The sequence below is a fragment of the Felis catus genome, chromosome A2 (assembly GCF_018350175.1).
Source record: "Felis catus isolate Fca126 chromosome A2, F.catus_Fca126_mat1.0, whole genome shotgun sequence".
Taxonomy (NCBI): domain Eukaryota; kingdom Metazoa; phylum Chordata; class Mammalia; order Carnivora; family Felidae; genus Felis; species Felis catus.
The window spans coordinates 72,829,160-72,850,178 of NC_058369.1; positions in this window are offsets into that span (position 1 = coordinate 72,829,160).

Genomic DNA, 21,019 nt, shown 5'->3' on the forward strand with positions numbered 1-21,019 from the left:
GGGAAGCGCCGTGTTGATGGACGGGTCAGGAAGGGGATTCCAGGTAGAACAAATAGCAGGCTCAGTAGCGTGACAATAAAAGATCACCCATGCCTATATCACTACAAGTGGCCAGGATGATGGACAAGAAGGTTGGCAGTGCAGGAAGAGGAGGCGAGAGGGGCTTGGGTAAGCCTAAAGGTCGAGAATGGATCATTCAGGCAACAGAAGTTGTTAAAGAGCCTGAGTGAAGGAATAGTATAATCATATGTATGACTTAGAAATCATATGTGGGGGATCTGTGTGTCTGACATTGAGATCTTCTTGGAGGGAAGTAATAATCCAGATGAACCAAAACAATAGCAGAGAGGCTGGAGGCAGTCAATGGATTCAAGAAAGATTTGGGAAGTAAACTGGACAATATTAATCACCCATTGAATGCAGGGGTGATCAGCACAGAGGAAGAAAGGATGATTTCCAGGCACTTGGCCTTGATGACCAATGGACAATAAATTGGGATATGTGGACGAGAGGACGAACACATTGGGAGTAGGGTAGGAAAGTGGAAAAATAATGAGTCTTGGAAGTGCCAGATTACAGTGAACTCCACTTTCTGGACAGGATGATCAAGAGAACTAAATTTGTACAAGTAAGTTGAGAATATGTATTTTATGTGATAAAAAAAAAAAAAGGAAGGAGGACACTGGATGGGGCATATTCAAGAGCATTACGCTGAAATGTGTTAATGGTATGCACAGCTTGGAGAGACAACAGGAGATCGTGAATTACCAGGATTTAAATCAACACTCCCTAAGGCAAAATGTATTATTCAGCATCCATGTAGGTGAACAAGAGAGCCCCAAAGATCCATGTCGAGTGGCATGGGGTGGTCATGCCTCTACCCAGGACTCCACTCTGCCAGGGCCATTAAGGACTCCTGGCGAGTAACACTGCTGTTACAGCTTCCTGTTGCTGATTCTTATCTTGAGCATGTCTTCAAGGTTTTAATGATCTTATTAAGGGAACTTGCAGACATCAAAGCCCAGAGAGGTTGCAGGACTCACTCAAGGTCCTGTAATGATTTTGCGACAGAGACAGGACAAGGATCTAGATGAAATAGTTCAAGGGCTTTGAGTTGCAAGTAAGAAAGAGCTGGCTTAAAATGGACTTAAACAACAAAAGTATTATTGTCTCATTGAAGGAGAGATCCAGAAGTACCACTGGCTCCTGGCCTGGTGCTATCAGGGATCTGACTTCACTCCTGTCTCGCTCTTGCTTGCCCTCTTTTACATGTCAGCATTGTCCTTAGGCTAGCTTTCTTCCTGGTCACGAGTTGGTTGCCAGCAGGGACAGGGACGAAATTCTTTCCTATTCCTATCCATCCAGAGGGAGGAAAATTGTTACCTCAATCAGAAGTAAAAGTCTTTTTCTTTAGTACATTTGGGCAAGCATAGGTTCCTAACCCCCCTAGGATAATCAGATATACACAGAGGGGTGGTGGTGGGGGGTGGGTAGCATGCATTGGTTACCTTACCCTGAGTTCCTTAACTAGTCTCTGGCAAAAAAGAATGGGATTACTATCACCCATCCAATATCCACACCACCCAATCTGGTAGCCACGAGCCAATATGTGTATTGAGTAGTTGAAATGTACAGCTGGGGAATTACATTTTCCATTTCATTTAATTTTAATTCACTTAAACTGAAGGAAGCACAGGGTTAGAAGGATGAAGGAGATATGGGTGCTGAGGTGTAACCAACTGTGTCCACTACCCTGGTGCCCATTGCACTGTCCTCTGACCTGCTCTCCGGTGTCCATCCTGATGCTACTGCTCTCACAACTATTTCTCCCCATACCTTATTTTCATATTCACCACATTGCCGTGCTCTGATGTCTCAAGTGAAACCCAGAATCCGATGATGGGGTTAGAGTGGGAGGAGAATGACAACCCTTGAAGAAAATCAAACCACGGGAGTTTGGATCAGGTTGAGAATCTGAGAAACCGCCTGCACACTGAAAGCAGATACAAAATGTTTTTTTTTTCCTTTAATGACACAGATTTCCCCCAAATATAAAAGATCACTTGCAATAAAAAAGGATGCAGAACCACAATGCTTAAATCCCTGATAAATCAATATATCAACAGCATCTATTAAACTCAAGGGGAAAATGTGAATAATTACTATAGAAACAGAATATTTTAAAGGAAATTACCCAGATGGAAAAAGAGCAATCTTTTTTTTTTCTTTTTAATAAATCTGGATAATCAAAATTGGCTGTTGTGGGAGCACGCAGCTCTTCTATGGTTATTGCTGAGCAAAGCTCTGGAGAAAAAATGACCCCAACAGCATGAGGATATTCCAAAGCCAGTGGATATAATGGCTATCCAGTCCCATTTATCTGAGATGGTTCTATGTTTACATCTGTTATTCTTGCACTTTCAAAAGTGTGATGGTTTGGACAATAAATTCTATTGTCACTCTACCCGTGAAATACAAAAACTCAGCATGGCATTCCTTCCTGGTGGATGGAAGTAACAGAACTCTATCTCCAACACATGCGTAGTACACATATACCTTGAGCACTGACTGATTTGGGCACCTCTGGAAACCATTTCATGATAAGGAAAATGGCCCTAACCTTAGCAACATATTCAGCAATGCCAAGGGATTCCTCCATGTATCATCATGCTGCATGACAGCTCATGTACAGAGCTGCCCTGAAAAGCAATATGGCAGTTGGCAATATTGGGGCAGGAGAACAGTAGACAGACATGGAGGTAGAGTCCCAGCCTGCCATACAGAATCATGTGACATCACTAGAACTCTTTAACCTCTCTGACCCTCTGACCCCAGTTTCTCAGATATATGGCACCGTGACCAAGCCGACAAAAACAAGTCAAGTCATTAAAATGTTATTTATATTACCAAGGAACATGCACCACAGAAGGGTATTTATCAGTATAACAGAAATATACAATGGTTTATACTTAAATATAGCTATTTTAATGTGGCTGCATTGAATGATCTTAATAATTGTCTTGCTTTGGTTTTCCTGTCTGTTGTAAACAAACAAACCTCTGAGGGCTCCTGGTTAAATTTAAAAATGCATGCCAAGAATCTGGAAGAGTCTTCATGCTATATTGCTATGGCAAGCATTAGACTAGGAGTCTCTTATTTACCTGATAATCAAATAGAACAGGACCCTCACGTAGAAGCAGAACCAGTTGTGCCTTTATGAAATATTATGAAAATGTATAAGTGGCTTGGAAATGAAATCCACATTATTCTAACATATAAGGAAAATGGATGCTTCACTCATTTACTGAAAAATTTGTTCTCTTTTCTGGCCAGCCCACCTTAGCTAGATCTTGGCTAAAATGACTCTCCTTGGTTTTCTATACTGCTCTCCTGAAATAAGATTTTCTCTGGGGAAGATTGCCTAGAGACCTTGCAGCATTATCACCTGGAGTTCAGCGTAAAGGCAGCATTTGTAAAGGCTACTTGCCGTGAGAAGATTAACCCTTTTCAGCCACTTACAGAAGAATTTGAGTGTAACCTGGTGGCCACTTAGCCTACCACAGAGCCAGCACTAGAATCCCTTCCAATGTTGTTTGTGGATACCGATTCATTGTCCCCTTGAATCTCTCTGGTCATGGAAACCTCTTTGGTTCACATAGTCCATTCCAGAAATTTGAATCTCTCTGGTCATGGAAACCTTTTTGGTTCACATAGTCCAGTCCAGAAATTTGGCCCAGCTCTGGACCCACATAGAGAATGTCTAGTCCCTTTTGCCAATGGAAGACTTAAAATCATCTTTTGGTAGAAAGTTACCTTTAGCCATATTCCATCTCTCCCCTTAAATGGTCCCTCCCTTGTACCTCATCCAATAGTTCAACAATTCTGTGATCCTGCTCTTCCATTTTGTGACCATTCCTAGGATTAATGGATTAGAATTCTAGACCTGATGGTGCAGAGTCCAATGGATAGAAACTATCATGGAACTGCTAAGAAACAGTATCAGTTGACTTTTCCTTGACACAATTCAAACAATGCCAATGGCTATCACCAAAAAGTTAGGGATGCCTAAATTTGAGGTAACTAGTGAAAACAACTAAAATGACAACCCCCTGCCCCCCGATATAAAACTAAGAGACCTTAGCCTTGAACCAGCTTTTAAAATTCTGTAGAAATAAATAATTGCATTAGATAGGATTTTGAGATTCCACACAGATGTTTTCTCACATGATGTAATTCTTTGAAAAAACATGAAAACTCACTCTGACAAGGAAAGAGTCCCCTTCAAATGCCAGTGATTGCTCATTCATTTCATCATTTGCTACCATCCCAGTTGCTCTGTCATCGCTCAGAGAAAGAGGTAAACTTGAACCAAAATTATTCACTCTTTAGTTTCCAGCTCCCTGGCCTTCTTCTCTGAGGAAGCAGAGACCAGCAGAGTCACACTGAGTCGAGGAAAACCATGTCATTTTCTAGGAGATACAGAAAGAGTAGTTGAGGAAATATGTGCATTTTCTTAGAGACAGAGGATTTCCAAGAGAGAGGGACCCAGTTGATTATGTGAGTGACATAAGCAGCATGAAATTTGGCCAGTGAATCAAGTCCATATTTGTTGACAGGTCTGCTCCAGTAAAAGGGCTAGAGCAATTATAAGATGGAGTCTCTGAGAGACATTCCAGAACAGATATTTGGAATGCTGGGGGCATCTGGGTACTTTAAACATTCTGTGATGTGACTGCCTGTGTATCAGGAATGAGTTCATGACTGAAGATATTTTGAGTAATTGCCAAGTTGATGGAATTGTCAGAGAGCCAGGAATTAACACTCCTTGAATCGCAGGACCCAGCACTTGAGGTTGCTGAGATCAGAAGGCTGTCCTTTTCTTTGATCTGAAAGGTGAGTTTTTAAAATGTTACATGCAAAAGCCAGGTATGTACAAGATTATATTCAAGAACCCTGAAATCATGATGATAACTAACAAAGTGAATTGTTTTGTATTTTAGAACTAAGACACCCATGAGAAACACTGAGCTCTGTATAGGATCTGGAATCAATAAATCAATAAACATTTAGCGATCATCCATAATGTTTTCAGCCAAGGCTAAATTGGGCATTGGAAGTAATATTCGGATAGAAGTTATGATTTCTAAACTCAGGTGGCATAAACTGTAGGTAGGGAGCCAAGACTAACACTTCGAGTCAATGACATCAATACAGTAGAATAATATTTAAAAATTTAATTGTGTAGTATAAATTGTCAGTATTATAGACATTCAGAGGAGGGCTGATAAATGAGGAGGTCCTGATGCAGGGCATTTCAGGATGGGTATACTTCAGAGTGCCCAGAGACTGGAAAATATTCCAAGTGGAGAAAGTGCACTGTGAAGAGGCTTGGAGAATGAGGGTGACCAAGATGAGTAGAAATGAGACACAGGATGGAGTTTTGGTTCTCAAATACTTTTAATCCTAAAATGAAAATTAATCAAGAGCATGGTGAGATCATCAGAACGCTATCAGAATCTGCATTTGGAGAGTTCTCTGACATGGCACTGAAGTGCTTGCGTGCTTTCACAACAAAGAATTTCTTCAAGCATGGCAAAGGAATTCGGTCTAATTAGGCAGGAAGTAGCAAGCCAATAGATTCCTCAAGCAGAAGAACAAGCTTTGAAATAAATATTTAGGGAAGGTTAACCTGTGCAATCCTGTGGAGTGTGTATCAGAAAACGGAGGCTGGGGTCAAGGAAGCCACTGGAAATCTGTGTGGACAGTGAAGGTATAACAGGGAGGGAAGGAGAGGTGTAGGACATGAGGCTTTGAAGCAGAATGTGGTCTCTTACTGGTCTCAGGGGAAGCATAAGTCAAGGCTAATTTAACGTCTTCAAAGCTGAGGACAGGAGCTTTTGTTAACAGGAAGCTGGAGGGCAGAGAAGATGATGAATATGGCATCACAAGTTTAAGGAAATTCAATTTAAAAGACCGAGTATGAGGCGCTTGAGTGGCTCAGTAAGTTGAGCGTCCAACTCTTGATCTCGGCTCAGGTCATGATCTCACAGTTCATTCTCAGTGCAGAGCCTTTTTGTGATTCTCTCTAGCTCTCCCTCTCTGCCCCCTCCCCACTCTTTCTCTCAAAGTAAATAAACATTCTTTAAAAAAAGAAAAGACACAGTAAGTCATTGGAGATGTGGAATGATGGTTTGGGTAACGGTTCAAAGTGGTTCAGATTTGCCATTACTTCCTTCCAAATGTGGACAAAGAAAGAGAATTCTTCCCTTGCAATTCAGATCCCTTTATTTTGTATAAAGCTCTTCCTCTGTCTGTTTTCTAACACACACACAAACACAAGTACACACACACATTTCTCTGGAGTTGAGCTTTAAAAAAATACATTAGAGTTCAGTAAGTAGAGAAGACAGCAAAGGATACTCTGAGCATGGTGGTTGACATTAACAAAGATCTGAAAGTCACAAAATAAGGAGGATGATATAGCATAAGAGTGAAGCAAGATTATAAAGCCAGCTCCACAGGGGTGCCTGGGTGGCTCAGTCGGTTAAGTGTCTGACTTTGGCTCAGGTCATGATCTCCTGGTTCGTCGGTTCGAGCCCCGCGTCAGGCTCTGTGCTGACGATTCAGAGCCTGCAGCCTGCTTCAGATTCTGTCTCTGGCTCTCTCTGCCCTTCCCCTACATGTGCTCTGTCTCTCTATCTCTAAAATAAATAAACATTAAAAAACGCCACATAGTTACTTCCTTTTGTGACCTCTTTCCAGACAGTCCCAGTCCAGGAAGACAGCTTTTGCTATGAGCTGTTCCACTCAAATGGAATTTACAATTTATTTTCTAATCTTTTGTATAAACATTTGATTCCCATTTTTAGGTAAGCTTTTAGTAGACAAAAGTAAGCCTAACCCATCCCTTTGCTTCATAGAAACACATGCTCAGTAGAAGATTTCTTGATTTTTTTTTTTAAGGTTTGTTTTCGTATTTTTATGTGAGGTGACATTAAAAATGTAGATAGGAAATAATCCTACTTCCTTCACGAAGCCATTAACATGGGAAGACAGGCTTGGGCACGCGGTGGATATTTGTCATTATTTTGACTCTCCATGTTAAGTGTGAGAGATTCCCAATTTGATGAAGCCGAACTCACCTTCCACTGTAGTAGCTGCAAAGGCAGCATGACCCTTTCTGATGCCAACATGCACTTAGGACATGGGTGTCAAATTGGACACACCCATGCTCTTTTGCATATGGAGCCACTGACACAATGAGGGAACAACAGGTAGAAACTGTTATGGTGGCCTCAGCCACTTCCAATTTCCAGGAGCACTAGAGATGAATGGGGTCAGTTGTCAGGGCTGAGGACAATGCAAGCTGCAGCTTCCTGTGTTGGACTGGCTCAGTGGCCTGATCTGATCCCAGGACTCAGCTGTCCTTTCTTACTGTCCAATTTTTGAGTCTATTCTTCTGTTTTTCCAGTGTTTCTGTCAGCTACATCGTATCTTTTCAGTAAAATTTACTCTTCACTTTTCCAGAGTTTCAGCTTTCCCATGAATCTAAGAATCGGGGATTCGCCATCTATAAGTATTTTCTGTAGAAAAAGGCAGCATATATTCTCATTTCCCCTTGGGATCCATTGAACTTCACTCTCTCCAGTAAGAGAAATACAGCTGAGTATGTGATCTAGGGACATGTTCACACTAGCCAAGCCTTTGACCTTCAGCAGCTTCCCATTAAGAAGGCATAAATCAATCCTGCTACCACTTGCTCTTTGAAATGGAGCAAACTGCCACAGCCCTATGTGTCAACAGCAAGTTTAATGCCAAGGTGGTCATGACACCCCACGTTTGCTCAGGGCAGGCCCTGCTGAATACCCCTCACAAGGACAGGATCACAATGGAACATCCACTGTGCGATATGGGAAAGAGAAGAACTATTTACAAGGGGGGGAGGGGAGGGCTTCCCTCCGCCCCCAGAAACATCTGTTTATTCACTTGTTTGTTCATTCTCTCAATAAATATTTATTGGACACTTGCCTACTAGGTAAAGAGACACATTCCTAGACTTAATGAGTATGTGACCTGGCAAGGAAAATTTGAAGGCAGTCAAATGAGTAACATACAGTAGGGTAATTGATGTACAGGAGCTAGGAATAAAATAAATTTCGCAGGGAAATAGGACCAATGTTCCCCTGGACAGTCAATCTATGCTTCAAAATAAGGGACTACTGCTTTATCTTGCAGGATGAATGTGAATCAGTGGAAAATCCAGGCATTGGAAAGGTATGTGCAAAGACTCAGAGGTATGAGGTAAGTACATGTGTCTATCTGGCAGGGGTGAGGGGTAGGAGATGAGAATTTGGCTTTTATCTCAGAGATGTTGGGGACCCGTTGGAGGATTTTAGTACTTACTTCCGACATCTTTCTTACTCAGATATTCTTTTTTTAAGAAAGCTAAAATGTTGAATCTTAAAGTGTATCAGGAACATGCCGCATTCAGTAGCTCTTTTATTACTTATAAAAAGGACACATGAGTTGCAGAGCTTTTCCAGGTTTTCTTGTAGCTTATTTGCCTTTGTAGAAAGGCCAAAGCTTTGTCCCTCTTACTGGTGTTTGTTCTGGCTCTAGGCCATGCTTGAGCCCATGCATCTATCCTATAGGACTTCCTTTGGCTCAGCTTCATGGGGAGCTGATGAGAATATCAGCCCCCAAGTTGTCGCTGGCGTCTTTCACATACCCTGCATTCACGGGAGACGTTACAGCCTTGCAAGCCATTGATCTTATTGTCAAGAGTTGGAAACTTTTCCTTTTGTGTGTTGGGAGGATGGGTGAGGAGGTGTGTGGTGAGGGTGGCTGAGTGGGCAAAGGAAGAGAAGAAAATTCAGCAGAGGCAGGGAAGGTACATAGTCATTGGCTGAAGATGGGGATATTGTGCAAGCGAACAAACTATTTTTAAAGGGCGTCTCTTCATGACAATGCAGGAAGAAAATCTCTGAAGTTTATTTGGAAAATGTGAAACAGCTAAATTTACTTACAAACCTAGTACATCCTCCAGCTAAGACTGGGTGGTTATAGGAGGAAGCAGGGAGAAAGAAAGAAACCGAAAGGGGAGAGAGGGTGACACAGGGAGTAGGAGAAGAGGTGTGAGTTTACTGGATGATCAATATTTAAAACTCCTCTAAGTGACTCACTATAACTCACCATCTTGGGCATCTCCTTCAATCTTCTTTAAAAAACAGCTATGGTGGTGCTGTCAGTAACCCATAGGCACGGTCAGACTATAGAGAGTCCAGAGGTCTAGGAAACCTTTTTCTACCTATGGAAAGGCCAACAACAAAGCCTTAAAGGAAAAATAAATCTACTTTGCATAAATAAATATACATTTGCATATATATGCATTAATCCTATCTATCTATCTATCTATCTATATTAAAGGATATTCCAGACTTCAGAATATCACAAAGTGACAGAGGGGGAAAAGACCATGAAAGGTTGCTAAGTACCAGCAGATCTTCATGACTAAAGCATAAAGGGTGGGCCAGAGAGTGGCATGGAGTGGACTACTGTCTCAAGGCCAGTCCTTGGAAGGAAAATCCTATGGGGTCAGGGTCCTCCTGAAGGGATTTAAGCAGCTGGGTCCCATGATCAGATCTCTATTTTAAGATGATCATCCCATCAAGGAGGCGGAGCATGTGTGGAGGGAGTGGATCATGAATAGATATGCTGGTCATTTACAGAAGGTGTTGGAAGAATCAGAGACGGATAACTCAGCCTTAACTGGAGTGGCAACAGTGGAGCAGATCTGGAGGTAGTGACCAAACAGAGGTCACTGTGGAGAGTCCAGTTCATGGGAGGGTGGAGGCTGAGAAAGCAGTTGTTCAAGATGCGTCCCAAGATACCTGGGCAACCTACACCACCAGTTATCAAATGGGAAAAATTTAGGGGGGTGTCGATTTGGCAGGAGAGAGATGATAACTTACTTTCTGGATGGGAACTTTGGAAGCATCCTATGTCTCTTCAGTGGCATGTGTTTGGCCACCAAACATATACAGTTGAAATCTCGTGTATTGCTTTACGTCACCCAGAGAGAGCCTGTGAAGATTCAAGACTGAAGGCAGAATCGTATGAGATTCTGTGCCTGAGGGTCATTAAGGAAATAAGGGTCTATGCTGGATCCTAAAAAGAAAAAAAAAAAAGTCAAGAGAGCTAGCAAGGGAGCCCAAGGAGAGAGAAAGGGATCCCAGACCCAAAATAAGAAAACATCCATGAATGCAATGATGGCTCAGTTGCTGTGGAGAGGTCAAGATAAGAACCAGGAAAATATCCTTCAGCTGTGACAGAAGTTCTTTAGTTAACACAAATTACTCTGCTAAGGACAGAAAGAAATGGGAGAGGGCTGTTAGTGGGGAGATAAAAGGCAGATAGATAGCAAGAGCAATCTGTTCTTTCAAGGAAAACAGAGAGTGCCTGCAAAAGAAAGACCAAGTGCAGTTTTCACACTTAGGAGAGACCAGCCCTTGTTTGTTAGCCGATGTCAAAGGGCTGACAGAGGACCGGCCAGATGCAAGATTTAAGGAAGGGAAAGAGAGTACAGTAATTAACAGGTTAAGGCAGCAGAGGAGGAAGTCCGTGGCACAGATAGAGGGCAGAGTTTTGGTTGAGAGGCAGCGTTTTCTTTCTTCAGGCAGCACAGAAATTGTTAAATGGGGGTATTGATCTGTGGCGGTCACAACACTGAGGGTGCCCACGTCTGAGATGTGGGAGGACAGTGCTGGACACTTGGGAAGGGTGACTTGGGATGACACAGGAAGGTGATCACGGAAGAGGACAGCTGAAGACTGCCGAGCCAACTGAGGCTGGGAGTCTGGATGTGGTAATGGCATCATCTGCCTAGGCTTATGAATTCCTAAGGCAACACTTAGCTGCTTCCCTGTGAGGGTCAGGAAGGCAGAGATTTTGACTATTCCAGCTTGGGTGAAAATCCTTTTGTCTCCGGGAACTCTGAAATTGGGGCACCAGGCACAGTCACTTAAACAAACATAGTGAGCTCTCATTACCCATTTGTAGGGCCCATAGATTTAAATACACGGAGACAACATTAGGTAAAGTGTGTAAACCAGAAGAAGTATGCATTGATGTCTTGACCCTATACAAGTTTAGAATGCCTTCACTCTATACAAGTGCCCATAGCCACCCTATATAAGTCAAAAGATAGAGAGGAAGAGAGACGCAGAGAGACAGAGAGACAGAGAAAGAGATCAGGTTCCAAAAGCAAACCACTAAATAACTTTAGCAGAAGGGTCCTACTTTTATATTTCATTGCACTTGTTAAAGTAAACAGATCACTTTAGGGATAGGCTAGATAGATAGCTAAGGAGGTGGCCAAGTGTTGCCTCAATTATCCTGAGGGACAGGGGTCTGGAAAACTGATGACTCATACTTGGTTTAGTAAATCAGCGAGCTCAGAAGCCTGGCTGTGAAGTCTCAGGGCAGTGATGTGTCTCTGTGTGTGTGCGTGCACACGCATGTAAAACAGCCAACAAGTAAGTTTCTCTGAGACCTATCCCTTTCATCGACTTAAGAGATTCTGCAGGAATCAATTAAGTCTTGCATGTTTTCCGCCAGAGATGAAAATCTGGCAAGTAATACCTTCTAGGCTTCTTTAAGAATAAAAAAAAAAAAAAAGAAAGAAAGAAAGAAAAAAAATACCCAGAGCTAGGATTCCATTTGCTGGTGTTCATTCACATCAGACTTTCCTTCTGAGGTAAACACCTTCCATGCTGGGTATTGGGCATTATGAGCCAAAAAAAAAAAAAAAAAAAGTGTTTTCTTGCCAACATGGCCTAGCAAGCCTGAAGAAAGTGCTAGAATGGAGTTCCTGATAATGAATACCCCCAAGACCACAGGGCCAAGTCAGTGGTCAGTAGTGGCTGGTTTTTGTTTTTGTTTTTGTTTTCTTAAATCTCCTCTATGATTCTGAAATATGGCATGTGACTATATTTCTTGAAGTTTAACAGATATTCTGCTTATTCATGAGTTACATACCTCTTTATTAGACTTTCTTGTTATGTGCCTTAAAATCTGACATAAAATCTCATCCACAGCATTTGAATTTGGGAGATAGAAAAACTCTGTGGTGCCTCAGACTTACAGTCATAAAATTAAGTGCCTGAAGGAAACTTTGAGATCTCCTAGACTAATGGTTCTCCATCACACTGACAAGACTCACTGTTGAGTCATGACTAAAACAGCAAAAAAGATAAACAGAGTGAAATATAAATATATTTTAAATGGTGCAAAAGAAACCATAAACAAAACTAAAATACAAACCATAAACTGAGAAAAATATTTTCAACACATATGGCAGATAAAGGATTTATGTCTATAATATACAAAGAACTCTTACAAACAACCCAAAAGTGAGCAAAGAACATGAATAGACTCTTTCCAAATAGCAAATCCGAAGGTCAATAAACATATGAAAAGATGCTCAACTTCACTGCAGGTCTAAAAAGCAGAAATTCAGAGTAACAATAAAATATTTCTCACTTGCAAATATGGCAAATATGAAAAAGCATGGGAACCCATTCTATCAGCTAGGATGAAACAATAAATAGAGAAATGAGTCCATTCATACGTTTGCTAGTGAATAGGCTAGCAATCTGGAAATGCCTATTAAGAGTAAAAGCACACAAAATCTTTCACCCGATAATACCAACCTTGGGAATGTATTCCATAGAAACTAGAGCAGATGTTAAAAATATGAGTACAAAGATGTTAATTGCAGGATCATGGGTAGTGCCCAAAGAACTGCAGAGTGAAGGCTTAAAGACAGGAGAATAAATAAATAAGTTGGGGGATGTTCATAGCATAGGATGTAATCAAGACATTAAGGTAAAATGAATGAGATTCTACCAGTTTATTTGGTAGCTTTTTATGCATTAAGTAAGAAAAAAGCAAGGAGCCAGGACATGGGCACCATACAATCCCATCTTGAAGAATAAAGGATCATTTGTACCTATATGTATAATGTATGTACTTTATTGCATGATTGCATGGGTATATAGAGAGATTTATAAGAGTATATATCAGGTTGATAACACTGATTACACTGAGGAGGAATAAGGAGAAGTCAGAGGGAAAAAAACCCTCAAATAATATCAATAACAGTAAAACTGCTTTCCTGGTATGATTTATTTTATGTAAAACGATTTTATTGTTAGAGAGAGAGAGAAAGAGGCAGAGAGAGAGAATCCCAAGCAGGCTCTGCACTGCTCTGTCAGTGCAGAGCCCGATGTGGGGCTTGAACCCACAAACTGTGAGACCATGACCTGAGCCGAAGTCAAGAGTTGGAAGTTCAACCAATGAGCCACCCAGGAGCATCTTTATTTTATTTTTATAATTATCATGGGAAGGATGCATACGCCTGAACCCCACACCAACCCAAAGAGGCAGAGTCTTTCAAGGTGAGGCCTGGTTATTCAAGCCCCCCCACCCCGCCAATGGATTCTCATGTACATTAAAATAGTTTGATAGCCAGTGATCCAACCCAAACTCTCAGCAGCTACAGAGCAGCCCTCAAGGGCCATCCTCACAGATGGTCTTCCAGTCTTCTTCTTGAAGGCTTTCAGAAGCGAGGCACTCACTACCTACCAGAGTAGCCCTTTTCCTTTTGGATCAGGTCCTACTGAGAGATTTTTTTTTCTCCTGATAATGAGCTGGAATCTATTTCGTATGACCCACTGATGTGATACTAGAGTGTCAGGGGTCTGAGACAGCTATCATGGTCAGGCCATGTTGTCTTCCTCCTGTGATAACCTTATCCAGAACACAGAGATTTGAGGACCTTGAGGAAAATCAGTGTGGTGACTAAGGACAGTGACCGTATTATTTATCGTTTGAAGTGGGACAACAGATAGGAAGTGGGACCGACCCAGGCAAACTGAGATGTCTGGGCACCCTATGACAAGTTTATTTGCTCCGTAAGGAATGTACAAATATACATCTGCTGATGTGTCTAACGTATTTCCTGCTTCTAGAAGCTGCATGTGGGTGGCTACAGAAAGCCAATCAAAAATGGAAAAATTAGCCAGTGGCAATCTCCGAACATTAAATACATTCAATTACAATAATTCACCCTTATTGGTGGCTCTTAAAGTGGTTAGTCGTTGCTAGGATAGCACTACTTTAATGTATTTCCATTATTGTCATCTTTTTTTTATGTTTGTGTGTATAACTTTCTACTTGAAGGTCAAGGACTATTTTTCTATCTTCTTTCTAATGAATATCTGAGAATTAGCTACAGTCTTAGGCTTCTATAACATAGTCTCCACCATGAGTGATAGCAAGCCCAGGGCGGGGAACTCTGGGAATTTACGAACTTAACACTTTATGGGCCTTTGTAACACAGAAGAGAGTAGAGACCCAGACATACACCAAATATTTAATCCATTCTTTATCGATCAGCATGCAAATCCCTTTGAACTGTGTCTTCCTTGTTTTCTCAGGGATCAAGCTATACTCCATTATATGGACAGAGCCTCAGGATGGATGGAAATAAGGTTAGAAAAGATGTTTAGACCCCATGGGGACATTGACATCACTGGTTGATTGTTTCCATTCTAAAAGTTGGTCAGACTCTGAAAAACAGCCAGTCACCAGCAACAACCGAGGGTTTTGTTTACACTTGCAAGGAGCTTCTGAGCACAGCAATGCCACTTCTTGCATTCTCTGGCTGTCCGTTTTATGGTATAAATTAATGGCCTTCTTGGTTTGGCCGAGACCAGTGAATTCCTCTTCACAGAGTCACTTTTCCTAGCAAGACAGTCATCTTCAACACATCTTCAGTCCTAGGCTGGCAAAAAATAAAGCAAAGAACATGAAAGCTCAGAGGCTTAGAGAAGAATCTCGTTCGGAGCCTCGGTCCCACCACTCATAAATATGACAAGTGTGAAACTGGTACCACGCTTGCAGACATGCTCCTCTGAGAGAAATTAATGCCAGCGGGCGAATGTGGGATTCAGGCTTGCCAGGTTCTCCCTTCTTTTCCATGTCTCTGGAATCTCTTTAGCTTGGGTTTATTGTGACCACCTGTCTTGCATTCCATGGTCTAGTCCCCAAAGTCAGTAATTGGACAATCATGTCCCCATATGCTGGCCCTCCCATTTCAGCTTCACCCACTCACATCATAGTATCCCAACACCAGCCTCACTTCAACATCCAGCCTTGGAATGCCAGTATCCCACTCATTCCACCTTGGCATTCCCAACTGAAATATCATATGAGAGCTTTATGTCAGATATGACTGGTATTTCTGTATCATGAAAAAAGCCGTCATGTCTACTGCTTTTCATGGCCACCTCTGGGCAACTTTTCCCCATTCATGTGGTAGACCTTGGAGGGACCTGAGTTTCATTTTTTTTCTATCCATTAGTCCCCCTCCCATCCTACTATGCCCCACTTATCACCTTCATAATTTTACTCACAACTCCTGAAAGATACTTCACCTCCTTTTTGTGACCAAGGAATCTAAACACTGACTCATTTCAGCTCAGATGTTTGACACAATTTATTATAGAATATTAGGTTATGAGTGAAAAAGCGAACTGAATTCTTTAGATGTTTGGAATTACTTAACAAAGGATATTAGTTTGGAATATTACGATATATATTTCAAAAGTTATATCTACTTCTGGCCTGGATTCTTCTTGATACCCAATATACTTGCAGTGGGTCAGGAAATACCTGCTAATTTCAACATAGGAGCAAATCAATAGAATATTAATAATGCATTCTAAATCAAGATAAAGCTGATTTTTCAAAAGTAAAATATCTACTTAAATATTTGCACCATTTGTCTTTTCTATTGCCTAAAAACCCAGAATTGTTTCTGCTTGATAAATCTTTAGCCACTATAATAAATATTTTTACCCTGTTTAACTAGAAACCAAATGAACGGGACTAAACATAAGCAGTTGTGACCCTGGGACATTCAGCAACACGGTTAGGGCATCTGATATGTGTTTAGTAGGGACGAGGAATCTTTCTTTGCAGAGTCTGCATCCTGGAAATCTCTGTCTTAAATTCTTAGAGGTACTTATCTCTGACTCTCCATTTTGCCTATTCCTTTTAGCAATACCTGGACAAATTTTCAGTTATCCAAAGTACGGAAGATTCTATGACTTTGCCAAAAGAGAGACAAAAGAAACTAGTCATCTAACCATTCATCTTCTTATTCATTCAAGATAAATTTATTGAGCAGTTTCTATGTTCCAGAATGTTAGTACCTGTGTGAACCATACTAACATCATCTTGGACAAATCCGCCATGATGACAGCTCTGTGACCTGAAGCCTTCTTGAGCACAGAATCCCCCCCACACACATTTTTTCTTTCTGTTTCACCATATCCTTAAATATACCTTCGAAGCATAATGTCCTTGACTTGCTCTGGAGATAGAACTCTGACACACACCTTTCTTGAACTTCTCCACCCAGGTGGTCCTCCAGCATGTGACTCCAGCCTCAAAGTCTTATGGGAGGTAGGTTTGTGAAGGTCTGGTCCTCCTGAGGCAACCTAAGACAGGTTTATGTCAGAAAGTCCCAATAATAAACCATTTCTTGTCAAGGTGGGCTTGTCAGCCTTTTTCTTTGGTCTTACAGATCTTTTGGAGATGCTTTTGCAGGTATTTCTCTTTCCTGGAACAGTTCTCAATACACAGAAATTCAAGACATGGTCCTTGTCCCGAAAAAGCTCACCATCATTCAAAGTTTGCTATATATGCTCAAATTTTCTCTTATGAACCAAAGCAGGGAAAGACCCACTTTTTAAAAATTGTTCTTTTTCCCTTTAGTAAGAGGAATCTCTGGCTTCAAACCCTGTTCACAAAAGGTCAGTGTGAGAATTACAGCTTTATGGTAATAGGGCAAGTTCAAGAGTGAAGCAGAGGCCTTGGAAAGATGCTCATCTGCTCTGTGAGTCCATGGCCTCTTGGTCCTCATGTTCCAGGTTTTTTTAAGGCTTTTCTTTGATTAACTGTTTTATTAGTTAACATACAGTGTCATCTTAGTTTCAGATGTGTGGTATAGTGATTCAACCATTCCACATCACTCAGATCATGTTCTCCACTTTCTACACGGGTATTTCAAATTTTCCTTACTCTGATAGAACTCCTTTAACATATTGCCCAAAATGAAATCCACCAAGGTCTGCCCCAGGCTCCATTTTTCCCCTTCTCCATTAGATGTGGCTATCCTTTGTCCTAGCCAAGGCCACTTACTCTATCTAGATGCTATCTGTAACTTCTACCTTGTGTTGTATATCCAGCTGTCCTTCTTGAATGGATTGTTTCTATTGACATGAAACATGCTTGGAATTTCCCCATATTAATTAGCTAATTAGTTAACTCTCCCTTGTCTATAATAATGGGTTACATTTCTTCACCCCACTCACTCCTCAATTCATTCTAATTTAGCTTTAACGCCAACACTGGTGAAAAAGCTCTTGCTGAGGACATCTATGATATCCATGTTCCTAATTCTGATAAAGGTATAATTATTTCAATTTATTGAAGAAATATTTTCTTAAAGCAATTCCTGTGTCTACTTTAAATGTCAGGCTGTATTACAAACCACTACCACCCATGTCTTCAGAATTTATAAGACATGGATTCGATACCTTCTAGTTTTTGCTGTGACTTCTGACTGGTACGGGCATCACTTTGATCCCTGGTACTTTGACTGTGACCTGCTTTTTCTTACCGTTTTCTTTTTTCCCTTCTCTCTGGAAGCTTTAAGATCTTCTTTTAATCCCTGTTGTTCTGAGTTTTCCCAAAAGATTGTAGTGTGGTTCTGTTTTCATTCATTTTGGTGGGCGTTTTTCAGTACTTTGAATTCAGAAACCCATGTTTGATTTCTGGGAATTTTTCTTATATTATTTTTGATAATTTTCTTCTATATTCTTTGTCTATATTCTCTCTGTATGAAACTCTCTGTATGAACTCCTGTGTGAGCTATGCCCTCAGCATCCTCCAGAGAAACAGCACGAAAGGATGTGCCTATGTATATGTATACATACACACACACACACACACACACACACACACATACACACACACACATACATTCATATATATGTATACATACACATATGTTTTAAAACTATATAACATATTATATATATAATTACATTATGTGTGTGTGTGTGTGTGTGTGTGTGTATTTTTTTTTTTAAAGAATTGGTTTATGTGACTGTGGATGGAGGCTGAGAAGTCTCGAGACCTGCAGTTGGAAAGCTGGAGACCCAAGACAGTGTAGTTCTAGTCTGAGTCCAGAGGCTTGAGAACAAGAAAAGCAGATAGTGGAAGTTCTAGTCTGAAAGCCAGAAGACTCAAGACCCAAAAAGAGCCAATGTTTCCATTGGAATCCAAAGGCAAGGAAATACCAATGTCCTAGTTCAAAGTAGTCATGCAGGAGGAGTTCCTTTCCCTCAACCGTTTTGTTCAATTCAGGTCTTTGGCTGGGAGGGAACCAGTCTTTACTTATTTCACAGATTCACATGTTAATTTCATCCAGAAATGTGCTCACAGACACACCCAAAATAATGTTTGACCAAATGGTATTCTGTGGCCCAGTTAGGCTGACACACAAAATTGACCATCACACCTATTTTTTCTTCTTCTCACCTACTCTCCATGTCTATTCTTTTGTTTTTATTTCTTAAAGATTTTCTCAATTTATCTCCTATACTTCCTTTAAATGTTTTAATGTCTATCATCATCATAGTTTTAAATCACAAGAGCTCTTTCTTGTTTTCACAATCTTTTTTCTCCTTTTTATTTTTGTTTATTTTTTTTAATGTTTATTTGTTTTTGAGAAAGAGAGAGAGAGAGAATATGAGCAGGGGACGGGCAGAGAGAGAGGGAGGCACAGAATTCAAGGAAGGCTCCAGGCTCTAAACTGTCAGCCCGGTGCAGGGTTCAAACTCGTGAACCGTGAGATCATGACCTGAGTTGAAGTTGGACGCTTAACAAACTGAACCACCCAGGTGCCCCATTTCTTCTTCTTTTTAAAAATAAATCCCTATTTGTTCAATGGATTCTACATCTTCTATAATGTTACTTTTTGAAGTTTTTTTCCTTAGTTTATCAATATATTCTACTCATCTTGTCTTCTGATAACCTATAAAGCTCTATATAATTGCTATCTATCTCCATGGCCAACACCCTCTCCAAACCATCATTTCTTTTCACCTAGACCCTTGTAACTGCTTATTATCAGTCAGTGGCTTATTCCACTGACCTTTCACACTGTCGATAGAGTGATCTTTCATGGTGTAAACATAGTCATCTCATCCTCCTGCTTCAAATCCCTAGATAGTTTCCCCTGTAAACTTCTCCAGCACCTTCTCATATCACCGTCTATTCCTCCTGTGACCTGTGGCCATATATTTCTATTCAGTTTCTTAGATTTGTCATTCTCTGTCTTCCATGTAAGGATTTTTCCCCATACCTCTCCTTTGTCTGGAAGTTCTCTTCACATACAGATATATATACCCTACATACTTTGCTTTGTATTTAAACTTTACTAGCTTTTTACTTGATTTATTTTTTTTTAATATTTATTTATTTATTTTAAGGAGGGGAGGGGCAGAGAGAGAAAGGGAGAGAGAGAATCCCAAGCAGGCTTCATGTTCAGCACTGAGCCCAATGGGAGGCTCCATCCCATGACCGTGAGATCATGACCTGAACTGAAATCAAGAGTTAGATGCTCAATAGACTGAGCCATCCAGGCACCCCTAAACTTCACTAGTCTTTTAGATTTCAACTTATTTGTTCTTCCATAGAAATATTTCTTAATGCTCTGTTCCATACAAGTTTGTTTTTATACATACTTACAGGATCAAGTTCTTTTTCTGGGACACTTATTTCAGTATATTATTCTGTATTCATTAATGTGGTTAGTCTTCCCCCAGGAGATATAAGCCTCTTGAAGACAGGGGTCATGTCTGTTTTGGTTTGCCATTATATCCTCACATTCAATAAATGGATGAATGGGTCTTTCATAGACTATCTTAGTTACTAACTCAATATTTATTGTTGTCTTGTTTCTTGGTTACAGAAACTCAGTTTTATTTGGTAGGCAATGTGTCCAGATAAACCATAACTTCCCTGAGTCCACTGTAGCTACAATATCCACATATCACAGATTTGGCCAATAAAGATGTAAGCTAAACTCTAATTGAGATCCTGGGAAAGTTTTTGCATTCTTGAAAAGGATTACTCATATTTTTAAGTTTTTATTTAAATTCCAGTTTCGTTAATATATAGTGTAATGTTATTTTTAAGTGTACAATATAGTCATTCTATACTTTCATACCATATCTGGTGTTCCTCACAACAAGTACACCCCTTAATCCCCATCACCTATTTAACCCATCCTGCCACCCACCTCCCTTCTGGTAACTATCAGTTTGTTCTTTAGAGTTAAGAGTCTATTTTCTGGTTTGCCCTTCTCTTATTCCCCCATGTTCATCTGTTTTGTTTCTTAAATTCCACACATGAATTAAATTGTATGGTATTTGTCTTTCTCTCATTGAGAGAAAGAATGAAATCCTATGGTATTTGTCTTTCATTGAGAAAGACAATATTCCACTTAGCATAAATTCTAGCTCCCTCCACATCATTGCAGATGGCAAAATTTCATTCTTTTATGTGGCTGAGTAATATTCCATTGCATATATATTCTTTATATTCTGTATCCATTCATCAGTCGATGGACATTCCTTTTTTATTTTATTTATTTCTTTTGAAGTGCAGATTTGAAGCTGCACATGGAGCCGTTGTCATGCAAACTTGTAGCCACCTCTGATCGTTGAGATTGAAATTAGTTTATCAGTGTCCTGGCAGGGCAGCTAATAGTATTAAAACTGCTATTTAAGTGAAATCTGGTGGTTTTTTTTTAACAGATAATTTCCATCAAAGAATAGGGTGCCCAAAAGTGGTTATCCATATTAATCAGAATAGAATGACT